At 39.6% G+C, this 12,720-nt stretch overlaps 1 protein-coding gene across 1 annotated transcript in view; it reads right to left on the bottom strand.

Moving 5' to 3' along the window:
* Positions 1–12,720, bottom strand: part of mycbp2 (MYC binding protein 2) — a 503,803-nt gene that overhangs the window by 349,006 nt on the left and 142,077 nt on the right.

A 12,720-nucleotide genomic window follows, 5' to 3' on the forward strand; every position in this document is an offset into this window, starting at 1 on the left:
TATAAAGCTGCAGCGGGCCAAGCAGTGAAATGAAGACTTTGCCTCTTTGACTTCACTGAACATGGCTCCAGGCATTGCAGGCTTCCGGCAATCAGCTATGACGGACTGACCATCTTCCGGCCGGACGAGCGCCCCTCTTGTCGATGCAAAGACCATGCAGTGAGACTGTGTGTTGTGAGCAGAGGTGGTATACCGGCGGCGCTGCACGCCTCGGTTAACGGCGACACACTGTTCCCCGCTGATAAGTTTATCAGCGATAAGGTGTCGACGCACTACCTGCGAGAATACGGTTGCGTGATGGTGGTGGCGGTCTACCTCCGCCTAAGCGCGAAATGTAACCGGGCGGCTGGCGGAACTCTCTGAGATCTCGGCAAACTGCAACGTGGCCGCGCGAGGCATTTTTTGCCATTGTGCGGAACGCTGTCATGCCAACGGAGTGTTCTCCCAAAGTGCCTCAGAATGTGAACTTTGCAACTGAAACTGTGCGGACAATGTTTACAGCGGCGGCTCTGGCGTACAAAGGCTACTTACCCTCCTGGGCTGTTCCAGATCTCGCGTTTTATGGTTCTGCACGCTTCTAGAATCACTGAAGGCGGCACTTTTTCAAAACCAGCCACAAGGAAGCATCAGGTGTGTAGCGATTGGTCGCGATTCAACTCTCAAGACACTTGGTGCCCGACAGACTACTGGGACATTTTCAGAAGACACTATGGATAGTGACTCCATCTGGAGGTACTGACTCTGTGACTGGCTACATCTCAAATGCATAGAGGGATATTTTGTTACCAAGGATTACCATGAGCCAACCAAGCTGGGATGACAAGAAAAGTACAAGCTCAAGATCAATGCAGCACTAGATCTGCAGAACAAAGAGCCGCCCTTAGGGTGACCAGAGTAACCTGGGTGCTATAAGGAGAGCTAGAGTGGGCATCAGTGAAGATCAACAAACAATTCAGCAGCACCAGCACCGTCGTGTGTGTGGCAGAGGGTGTTCCAGAGCAATTACAAACTACCGGCCAATCACACACAGCAGTGATGCCTCCCTTCCAGATGGCTGAACAACTACTGCTGGGTTTGAGGCACAGGGCAAAAGGCCTCTTGAGAAAAGCAACACCTCCCTCCACTGACCAAGCACTCTGTCTCTCCCATAGCAGATGTGAGGGGCTCTATCCAGAATCAATCAAGGAAGGCTGCAGGAACCTGACAACATGCCTGGTCTTGTGCTCAAAAGAATGTGTGTGCAAGTCAACTGGCTGGTGTCTCACAGACATCTTCAACACATCTCTATGAGCCAGTAATCCCAGTCCCAACATATGCTTCAAATGGTACCATCATACCAGTGCCAAAAGGTCATCAGTGCCTGAATGACTACCGTGATTGCGCACAATCACCAATGAAGTGCCGAAGGTTAGTCATGTCACATAAAAGACTAATCTCCCTGCCTCCCTTGACCTCTCTTCGGTTTGCATACACGTGAAACCGGGGTCAACTGAGGACATATACTCTGCCTTCCCATCTACTGACATCTGAAAAAGCACATGTCAGGATGCTATTCATAGACTTTAGCTCTGCCCTTCCAACACAATCATCCTCCAAGCTGGTTGTAGGCAGTGGGTTGGGCCTAAACACTGCCACCCTCTTGCAATTGGATCCTGGACTGTGACAGAGGCTGATCCAGTTGGATGAACTGCAACGCTTCAGCATCATCACACTGAGCACTGGAGCACCGCGAAACTGTGCTGGTCCACTGCTCTTCACCTGCTGACTCACGGCGACTGCAGCCGCGCAACACCAATCATCATCATCAAGTTTGCGGATGATCGGCGGTGCTGGACTGATAAGCAGGGATGAAAAAACATGTGAGATGAGGGTGAAATGGCTGTCATGTGTGGTGTGTAACAATCATGCTCTCTCAATGTGAGCAAAACAAAGATAATGTTCGTGGACTTGTAAGAAAATCACGTCCTGCCCGGCATCCGGCTGGCAGCATCAGCGGTTTAGATATGTGAAGTTGCAGGTAACACCGGTTCTTTCGGTGTTGCTAACTGAGGAACTGCATTGGACTATAACACCTCTCACTAATCAAAGAAAGCCGAGACTACACTTCCTGGTGACTGAATCGGCTTACGCGTCTTCCCCTTCATCCTCACCATGTTCTGCAGAGGCATCATAGAGAGTGTCCTGTTCCAGCTGCATCTTTTGTCTGTAATGGCAACTATGTAACATATCCGACATAGCGTGCCTGCAAGGATATTGAACAACAGAAATTTCGTAATGAAGTGCCTCTCCCTTCACTACAAACTTGCTTTTCTTCCTGGCCTTGTCATAAGGCCGTACCACGGCATTGTGCAGGACCCACCCTGCGGACTTTTCACTTCTGCCATCAAGAAGATATTGCAGCATCAAAGCCAAATCTGCGAGGCTGCGGTTTTACCCCCCAGCTGTTGACTCCTTTTCCAACACCAGGCGCTGCCCCTGGGACCTTCCACCATTTCAACCTCCTCTACAAAACATATAGAACTTTGCACATGAAAAACCACTATCACCTGCAAAGAACGCTGAAAATCTCCATATGACCTCTAAGTTTATACCTGAAACATTCTGACCTGTCATTGTTTACAACAACTATTATCATACGCTTTCAGTAATTTCTGTATTATCTATATCTATTATTGTATTTATTTGCCAATATATTACCTATCTTACACATAATATTGCTGCTACTTGTTTGTCCTATCTTTGCTAATGTCTTTGTCTTGTTTGTTTGTGTTTTAATTATAAATTTTAGGGTACATTCTATTTTAATTTTACTATTTGCACATCATGTTGTTACACTGTGGACCCTGAAAACGCAATTTTAATACCATCTGTATACTTGTATATGGTTGAGATAATAAAGTTAACTGACTTTGACTTGACTTTGTTGATTGAGTTCAGGGGGTAATTACTTTTACACACAGACCATAATCCTTTTAGGTGGTATATATATACATATATATATATGTGTGTATATATACACACATACCTTACACACACACACACATATATATACACACACACATTATATATATATATATATATATATATATATATATATATATATATATATATATATAACAAATACCCATGTATGGCGTAATATAACAAATTTTATTAAAGAAAATTAAAAACCTTTTTAAACTGAAGTATACCAATAGTATTTGTTGGAATCTCTTTGTATACATTTTGAACAGAAGCCTCTCTGGTTGCGTAATATGGCGACCAAGCATGCGCTGAGAAACACTCTTGAGCATGGCATTGCAGTTGACATGTGAACTGTGTCTTGTTTCCGTCTCACAGCTTGGATTGCTGCTCGCCATAATGGTTTGTGAGTTTGCATGGTTTGTTTCAATAACGCCCATTTGCAGGACATGTTGAAGTGACAATTTGGCATCTCTGTCAAGTGTTATAAGCATACAACCCGGTTTCGCCGATAACCACATCAGCTTTTGATTTAAACATTCGCCAAACATCAGGTGTCACCACTGAAATGCGTCTGCCTGTGGCTCTAAGATGTTAAGTGGCACTGGCGGTTGTCGAAGGTGTAAATATTTGGCCATTTAGGTACATGACGACGAAAAAATTCGGCGGCAGCCATCAACTCACATGAACCATAGCTTTGAACCGTTGAAAAGTTCAATGGCGGCCGACAGTGGCATCATGCCACCGAAAATAGCTCGTTACATTGGCTTGATTGGCGCGAGAGCCGCCTGCTGGGCCCCAAGTGAAGATGGGGCCCGCCAATAAAGGAAGTTCAGCGCCTGGGGCGGCTAATGGGCGACTGTTATGAACCTTGCGTTACGCGTGGGGAATTTCAAAATGAAACCTGCTTAACTTTTGTAAAGTAGCTGAGGAATGAGCATGCAAATTTCAGCCTTCTACGGAGTTGAATTAGTGGCGTTGAAGGGGAGTTCAATATAAGCGTGACAGTGATCGTATACACAGAAATAAGTACACTTGTATTGATTTAGCTCGGGGAAACTGCGTCTACAAATTCGTGGAAGGACCAGCCTTCTACTACACAGGAAGTTGGAGGAGTGTAGTGACGTTGGAGAAAGCCTAATATGGCGGCCGACGATGTGGCGTCGCCTGCATCAAATAAATGCATTACATCGTTTCTGATTGGCGCGGGGAAGCGCCTACCAAATTTACCGTGAAAGATGGGGCCATATAAAGGTTCAACATGGAGGCGTAAACTGTTATGACCGTTACTGCGTAAATTTCAATGAAACCTGCTTAACTTTTGTAAATATGGCTGTAAAGGAATAAAGCACAGGTTTCCGGCCTTCTACCTACATGGGAGAGTTGGAGGTGGTGATGAGTCCTTTGATGATGAAGTCATTGAGTGGTGATGAGGGCTGCTTTTTATTAGTATACTTCAACAAAAACCTACCAGCATGGCCGATAGTGTGTTAAAAGAAACAATGAAAAGAAAAGTAAATAACGTAACCTGATTGTCCAATGGTGTTCACTGTTGGCAGTGATGGTGTTGTTGTCATATATTTATTTACACACAAACATATATATATATATATATATATATATACATATCTATACATATACACATATATACACATACATATATATCTTACATATATACACACAGCTATTTAAGTCTGTCTGTTGCTTTGATAAATGGATAACTCCTCTTACGTGCAACAAATCACCAAATCATTCGATTGTCTTTGCTCATGTATATGTCATTTTAGAGGCTACAGACGCCTGGCATCTTTTACAGCCTGAGTTTGCGTTTCTGTTTGCTGTGAGGAGGTTCTGTGTTGTGGAATTCTCAGGATGCTCATCGGTGGGCGTCTCCTGGGTGCTAATTTTCATTAGTCTTTATCATGAGAAAACTTTTCACACAGATTATGTACTACCAAACATGCACAAGGTTCGAGGCGCATGTGGGCCAGGCTTTTTGTTCATGGCTGGCGCGTGCAAACTCGGTCTTGATGCGCTCAATTTTATATCAACAAAGATAAGTATTTGGCAACTTTTACAGTAGTGACGGCTTGGTTAACGGTAGCAACGGCGGCAACAGAGAAAGTGGGGCAAAGGTGACTGAATGCATTGTGTGTCTCATAAAAGCAGCTTCACTTAATCACTTTGTGATTGTGCAGTTACGTCGCTGAAGTGTCAGATTCTGTTAGTATGCTGTTTTTCTGCATATCTTCTGAATTGCATTCAGGTTGCACCCTGATACAAGGCAGCTGACGCGCTACATTATGGGATCTGTGGTTGTTGTGTTACCAGGCGCTTCGCCTGGGGCTTTATGCTGACAGCCTGATGTATAAATGATCTGCCGGGCGGGATATAATTACCGGGCGGGATGTGACCAGCGACCCCTTGAGTTTGACTACATATGGACTAATGAACGAAAAGATATGTTTTCAAATGTGATCGGCGCGAATTCAGATAGGATTAATAGCGCACTACGGCCATGCCTCAATGAGTCATCCTCGCAGCTCTTACTTTTTGCCGTTCATCTGTAATGAATACACTGGTATGGCTTTGCAAAACAATCATTGATATAGAATAGTATCCATTGTTATTATTGTGAAATGGGATATATATACATATATATATATATATATATATATATACCATGCTCATAATGATAATTAATGTGTTAAAAAAGGTAGAAAAAAAAGAACATTTTAAATATGTGCATGACTGTCAGCCTACAGTATTTGTTTTGTGAGTGTTACTAGTGTTGCGCTGTCATCAAGGATTTGATTATCTGTTCTTTCCAATCAGGTTCGTGTTGGCAGGTGTGTTGTGTTCAGAGATTACATTCCGTGTTTGTCAATCGTTCAAAAGATGACAGTTTCATCCATCGATCCGTTTCTTACTGCGTAAACAACTCGTCTTCTTCTTGTCTGAGACCCACAACACACTGCATGTATGGGTTTTTACTGTGTCTTCCTTTAGCGGGACATTGACTTTTTTTTTCTCCACCGTATGCTTTTATTGTTTCATGTATGGATTTATGAATATGTATGTATCAGGCGCTTGATTTTGCTGCCTTTTCAATTGTGTAATTGGTTTTTGTTCAGCTCTCTTTGGAACTGTTGCTTTTTATCTGTGCACTGCGTCCAGTTCGCATTGAGCCGCTGGAACCTGCAGCCATCGAAGGTTTCAACGGTGCTGTCTCTCGATGTATCCGTGTGTATTTAATGTTACCTTAGTCCTGGCACTTAAAACTTTTCTCTCGCGGTTGGCGGGTTGTGTCGACACCACCCTGACCATCTCATCTTCCTCTTCATAGCGGTCCTTCACCCGTGAATAACACCATTGGCGGTTGCTGTTGGTTACGTGGCGGACGACCTTATATCGGGCGACACTAAATTACAAAGCGCCAATCAGCCCTGTCTATGAACGAATTTAAAGTGTAGGTTACGTGCTTTATTTCTCGGTAGCAGAACTCATGAATATGGCTGTATATGTCCACTGCTTCAATAACATTGTTTAGCTGCCTTCTCAGTTATATTATATGCTTTTCTTGACGCTTTTTTGAGCTCTTCTGGTTTTTCTGTACTGCGTGTTACGTGGGAGGCGTGATGATGTCACACGAAACTCCGCCCCCACGGCGTTGAAGCTCATATATATATATATATACACACACACACATTTCATAACTTCTACTTCTCCACTGCGATACACGGGTATATATATATAAATGTATATCTATAGCGATCTACATACTTTAGCATGAACAAGCGGTGGCGCAATTGTAGAGTCTTACGCCTCCGACATTGAGGTTCGATTCCCGAGAGGATATTACACACTGACCTATGTCGCCCGCTACCCGTTCATTTTACTGCTTCCATCTCCTTGGTTTGGGACATTGAAAAATATTGGAATTCGCGCCAGGGAATCGTATTCGTTATTTTAAATTTTCCTTTCTTAGCACAACACAGTTGACTTGATGCATGTGTGTGTGCTCCTGTAGTTAAAAAATAGCATTGTATCACTTTCAATTCCAACAGGCGGGGAACTTTTGTCAATGCGCATGATTTCCTGGTACCATCACGTACACTGATACACATCACAGCTACAAAAATGTTAGAAGTCGAATAATGGCGTTCCTACGACTGATCATTTAGAGCTGACTGATAAAACATGGTTTTGTGCCACACTGACAAGCAAAATTAGATGCATTACAAGCGGACTTTAATATGTACAGGATCATTGGACTTCCGTGACCGTTGGTAATTCTAAATCACATCTAATTACAAAAGTGTTCAATATTGATCACTGTTTTAGCCTAATGTACAAAATAATTTTTGACTTAATGTTACTCAGGATTTAAAGAGTAGCTTCAGGGTCAAATTACCTTTTATATTTCTGACTTATTTTTTTAGTGAAAAATTACACTTTATGTTGAAATTTTGGTTATTGTTCAAAGATAATGCTATTCTAGTAACAAGTATAAACTTCTCATTTATTTTTTTAAGTCTGCCCAATTTAACCAGGGATGATATTTTGTTTGTTTTGTATTCAAATGCAGTTTAAAAGCTTTTTTTCAGAAATTAACAACTTCAGTTTAATATTCATGTCCATGTCTATTATTTTGATTCTGTCAGGCCACTAAAACCGTTTTAAATTAAAAAAAAAAAAAACATTTTCTGATTTGAACAGGTTACGTGCGATTACATGTCTGATTAATCAAGATTGGTGTACACAACCTCTAATTAATTGGATTGGTACAGTAATTTAATATATATATATGTAGATATATATATATATATATATATGTGTGTGTGTATATATGTATATATATAACTATATATATATATGTATAGATATTAATATATAGATGTGTATATATATATATATTTTATATATATGTGTCTGTGTGTAAGAAGCCCTATACATATATATATATATATATATATATATATATATACCAACAACACTTGTAACAATAAACAAACAAAATTACATTGTCAATCATAATGCGATCCAGCCCAATATTAAAAATGTTTCCTTTTCTTTTTACCTACTCGCTGCTATTCATGTTTATATATATATATATATATATATATAATATAAATGAATAGATGACAACTGCTGCTCATATCAATGACAAAACAGTTCATTAACAATCATCTTACGTTATTTTTAAAATGTTTGCTTTTTCTTTCATAACTATTTAACTTTTACTACTTCCTTTCTGTGTGGTATTCTACTAATATATATATATATATATATATATATATATATATATATGTATATATATATATATATATATATATATATATATATATGTATGTGTGTGTGTGTGTGTGTATATATATATATATATACACACCTATCACTATCACACACACATACTATATATGTATACATATACATATATATACATATACATATATATATATATATATATATATACATATATATATATATATACATATATATATATATATATATATACATATATATATACATATATACATATATATATATATACATATATACATATATATATATACATATATATATATATATACATATATACATATATATATATATATATATACATATATATATACATATATATATATATATATATATATACATATATATATATATATATACATACATATACACATACATACTCACTAAGGGATTATTAAAAGACACCACTATGTCGGTGTTGTACAAGCCTTCAGAACTGCACGCCAATTCTAAATTGTTGTGCTTTTGTTCATTTTTATTATATTCTTTTTGCTATTGGCGTTTGCTCAGGAAAGAAGCAGACTCTCTTCCTCTGTCCCTGTTCTTCATTCTGACCTGTCTTGCTCTGGCGACTGGGCATTGCTTTGGCTCCTGGACTAAATCATGAGCCATCTCCTCACCAAATTTTCGAACAATAGCACACGCGTAGTAAAGCAACAGTCCTACTAAAAATATGATAGATTCATAGCCTATGCCATCTACAAGAGCCTCTGAAATTGACGCATGGCAAACGAAATTCCTTTAAAACTTTTGCATGGTACCAGAAAGTTTTGTGTTTTTTATTTGCCACATCTCCTTCAGGGAGACTCCATAAGGCCTCTATCCTTGCCTACTGTCATAGCAACAATAAAACAATGAGTAAGACACACTTCTTTGGAGTAATGCAGCAATACACCTAGTCTGTTGCCAGGCAACAAATGAGAAGAAAGGAGAAGTAAACTAGATTTTACAGAGCACAGGCGTGCCTCTGCAGACAAATGATCATGATGAAAAACCACCATGCATTGTTGCAAGTTTTTTCTTCTAATTCAAGTAGCAAGTCTTGAGGCGGACTAAGTGAATAAGAAAGAAGGGGTATGGCTGGTTATACCTGCCACACTCAGAAAGCGTACACACCATCAAGGCGCCATCCTGCGGTTCAGCATTCATTTGAGTGCATCCTGAGCAGGTCTCGAAATGAACATGTGATCGCGGTTGCAGCCTGCCAGCCAAGATTAGAGAGGTGCAGTGTGCTGAGGCCCCAGGTGACCTCCTTGCAGTCTCAGCTGCATGACAGAAAGCCGATTGCGGGATCTGCAATTGATGTGTAGCACTTCAATGTTTGATGAATGGATTGGCGTGATGAAGCAAAATGCTAACATACAAATGCTTTCGTGGTGCTTTTATATTCAAAGCGTCATATATTCCCATCGTAATGACACGATACATTTTAAAAGTCACACATATCTTCTTCTGTGTCATCTTTTTTTTCTATGGTTTCTTCTGGACCTGACAGCAGCGGCAAACAGCAATAGATCACCACACAGAACACATTAAATGTATGATATTCCAACTCTCTGCACATTTAGATTTATACTTGATATCACTTTCATGATGAAATACATTAAAGTATGTAGGTTACATTTTACAGATAAATCATTGTGGCAGAGTGGTAGCACTGCTGTCTCGCAGGGAGTCACGTCACTGGTATTCTCTGCCTGGAGTTTGAATGTTTTCCTTCTGGGTTTCCACAGTGTGCTCTGGTTTCCTTCCAAAGATATGCAGATTTAGTGACAATAAAATGATGCTGAGTGTGTATGTAAGTGCTAGTATTCACCTTGCAATGAGATGATGCCCCGTCAGGGGATTGTTTCAGCCTTGTGCCCAATGCTTGCTGGAATGACAAATCCCTGGATTGATGGATTTAATCATTAAATATCCTTTTCAGAGATATTGCGGTAAGGTAGCATCAGAATTTTATGAATGTTCCATGCTATTCACAACACAACAAAGCCAAACCTGTGCGCACTGTGATAATATCTCGCATATTGGAGTGTCCACTGCAGCATGTATATATAAAAAGTAGCCAATCTGAGACTGTTATTCATTTCTCCTTGATGCTGATTGACTGCTGCCCTGTGACGCGTCTTCAGCCGAGTGTCCTTGTGTTTTCCATTTTGTTATTCTTGAACTTACAAGATGTCGCCAAAACGCCCTGCACCTTCTAAGGCTTCTGGTACTACAGCCTAAGCACCAGAAGAAGTTTAAAACACTCCAGGAGAAGGTTGAATTACTAGATTTGCTCCAGGAACTAACAAGTTATGCTGTAGTAGCACACCACTATGACATTAATGAAAGCACGTACACTGCATAAAGAAGAACGAAACAGTTATTTGGAGTACCATATCTATAAGTTTCTGTGATAGTGCCAAAAAAGGTAACGAACGTAGGGAATAAAAATATTCTCAGGATGGAATCTGCCTTGCCACTGGACAGTAATATCATCTGTGAGAAAGCACGGAAATTGTACCAGCAGTTCGCTACAGGAGACAATGTATCAACATCTCATCACAATGTTCCTGAAACCTATAAAGAAAAGCCAGCACAAAATCCCACTAGAAGAAGACCCGTCCAAAGATAAGACTCCTCCTGAAGCACCTGAAGAAGAGGCGCCACCCGAGGAGCTTTAAATCCTCTGCATCGTACTGCACAGCTACTTCATCATCATCAATATCATTAATCATTGGTGAATACCTGTATATTTTACTGTATTTTACTTAAATGAAATCATTATGTATTTACTCTACTTATAACAAAGAAAATGACAGCGCATAACAAAGAAAACGCACTTGCATGAATTACAGTATGTATAGCAGTAACATCGGTATTTTACATTCTAGCACCACGGAGACATAGCAGTACACAATTGTGCAGTACGGGTTTACCGTTACATTCTGTTTCTAGGTAATGTATTAAGGTAATTTTTTTAGGCAATGTATTAAGTTGAGTTTGCAATGAAATTAAAGTGCTTTGGGGGCATACTGTATTTAGGGTTTAAACTATAAAAATAGGCATTTAAAAAGGCATTTTTTAATCACATCCAAAAGTTGCGCGGTTTTTCACAATTCGCGGGTGCTCTAGGAGCGTAAACTCCAAAATTTTGGGGGTGTACAGTATTACTCTGTCACACCTTATTCTGACACATGCCAAATTTCAATAGTGATGGTTACCTTAGCAAAAGTGTATATATTAGGAGAAATTACATTACTGATAAATGCCGCACTAACAAAGTAAAGACTGTGGATTGACATAACTGTGCTGTGCTTCCCTGCACAATGAGTGCAATAACAATGCGGTTAAGGAATTTTCCAAAGCATTACATCATCTGCAGTCAACTGACTCATGAAGAAGACAGCTGAAAATGAGCCAGAAAAAGTATCTAAATGGAGCAATTACAGCATTGGTCTATAATGTTGCAACTCTGCAATATGATGCTCTGTTTGCATGTACTGTACATTCATTTACTCTATTATGTAATTTAAAGTATTATGAAAATGGAATTGTTTCTTCTCCCAGTGTTGTAGAATGGTAACTAAAATACTCTCATTAAATTAAATGTTTTTCTGATAGATCAGTAGAAAACATTGACTTGTGACATGCAAACTCAAAACAAAAAAGAGTAACAAAATAAAATCATTCATTTTCACACCAGGTTATCAAGTTCAGGGACACAGAGAAACTTTGTTCGGTTTGTGTCTGGTACAAGGTTTCAACCAGCCCTAAACAGGATTCCAGTCCTTCAAAGAACACACACACACACACACACACACACACACACACACACACAATGGCACTGAGTCAGTTGACAGTTGGTCTGTGCAAGAAAAACCTCAGTCATGGGGAGAAGTTCCAGAACAAATGCAGCATTTGCCAGGAGTCAAACTTAGGACTCTGTGAGCTAGCAGCCCCTGAATGAGCTCACGGTGTATGTGTTACACATCACTAGCAAACAACTAAAATAAATTAACTTTTAATAATTCAATTTAATGTCACCCAACACATATTTATCCATTTTGTAATGTATATTGTTTGCTGAAGATATTCTTTCTAAAGGGGCCATTATGCATGACAGGGCCTGTGACTACTCCTATTAATATACCGTATGTCAACTTACCTCTCCAGCTGTATACATTCAGTTGTTTTAAAGGTGAACCACGCTCCCTTCAGACTCTTTTCTGGCATCCACATGGACAGATTCTTTATAACATGTATACATAGTGCCCTGGTGCTGCCTAATTCACTAAAATATTGCTGATGTGTACCTACTTAGGCAAATGACACCCACACTATGGTACTCCACTAAAGCCTGTATTAAATTTTATATCTTTGCTACAGTCAAAATGTATAGTCTATAAAATATCACCAGAGTGAGTAGATTTCGTAATTGGACATGCTTTT

Source organism: Polypterus senegalus, chromosome 2, assembly GCF_016835505.1.
Source record: "Polypterus senegalus isolate Bchr_013 chromosome 2, ASM1683550v1, whole genome shotgun sequence".
NCBI classification, from domain to species: Eukaryota; Metazoa; Chordata; class Cladistia; order Polypteriformes; family Polypteridae; genus Polypterus; species Polypterus senegalus.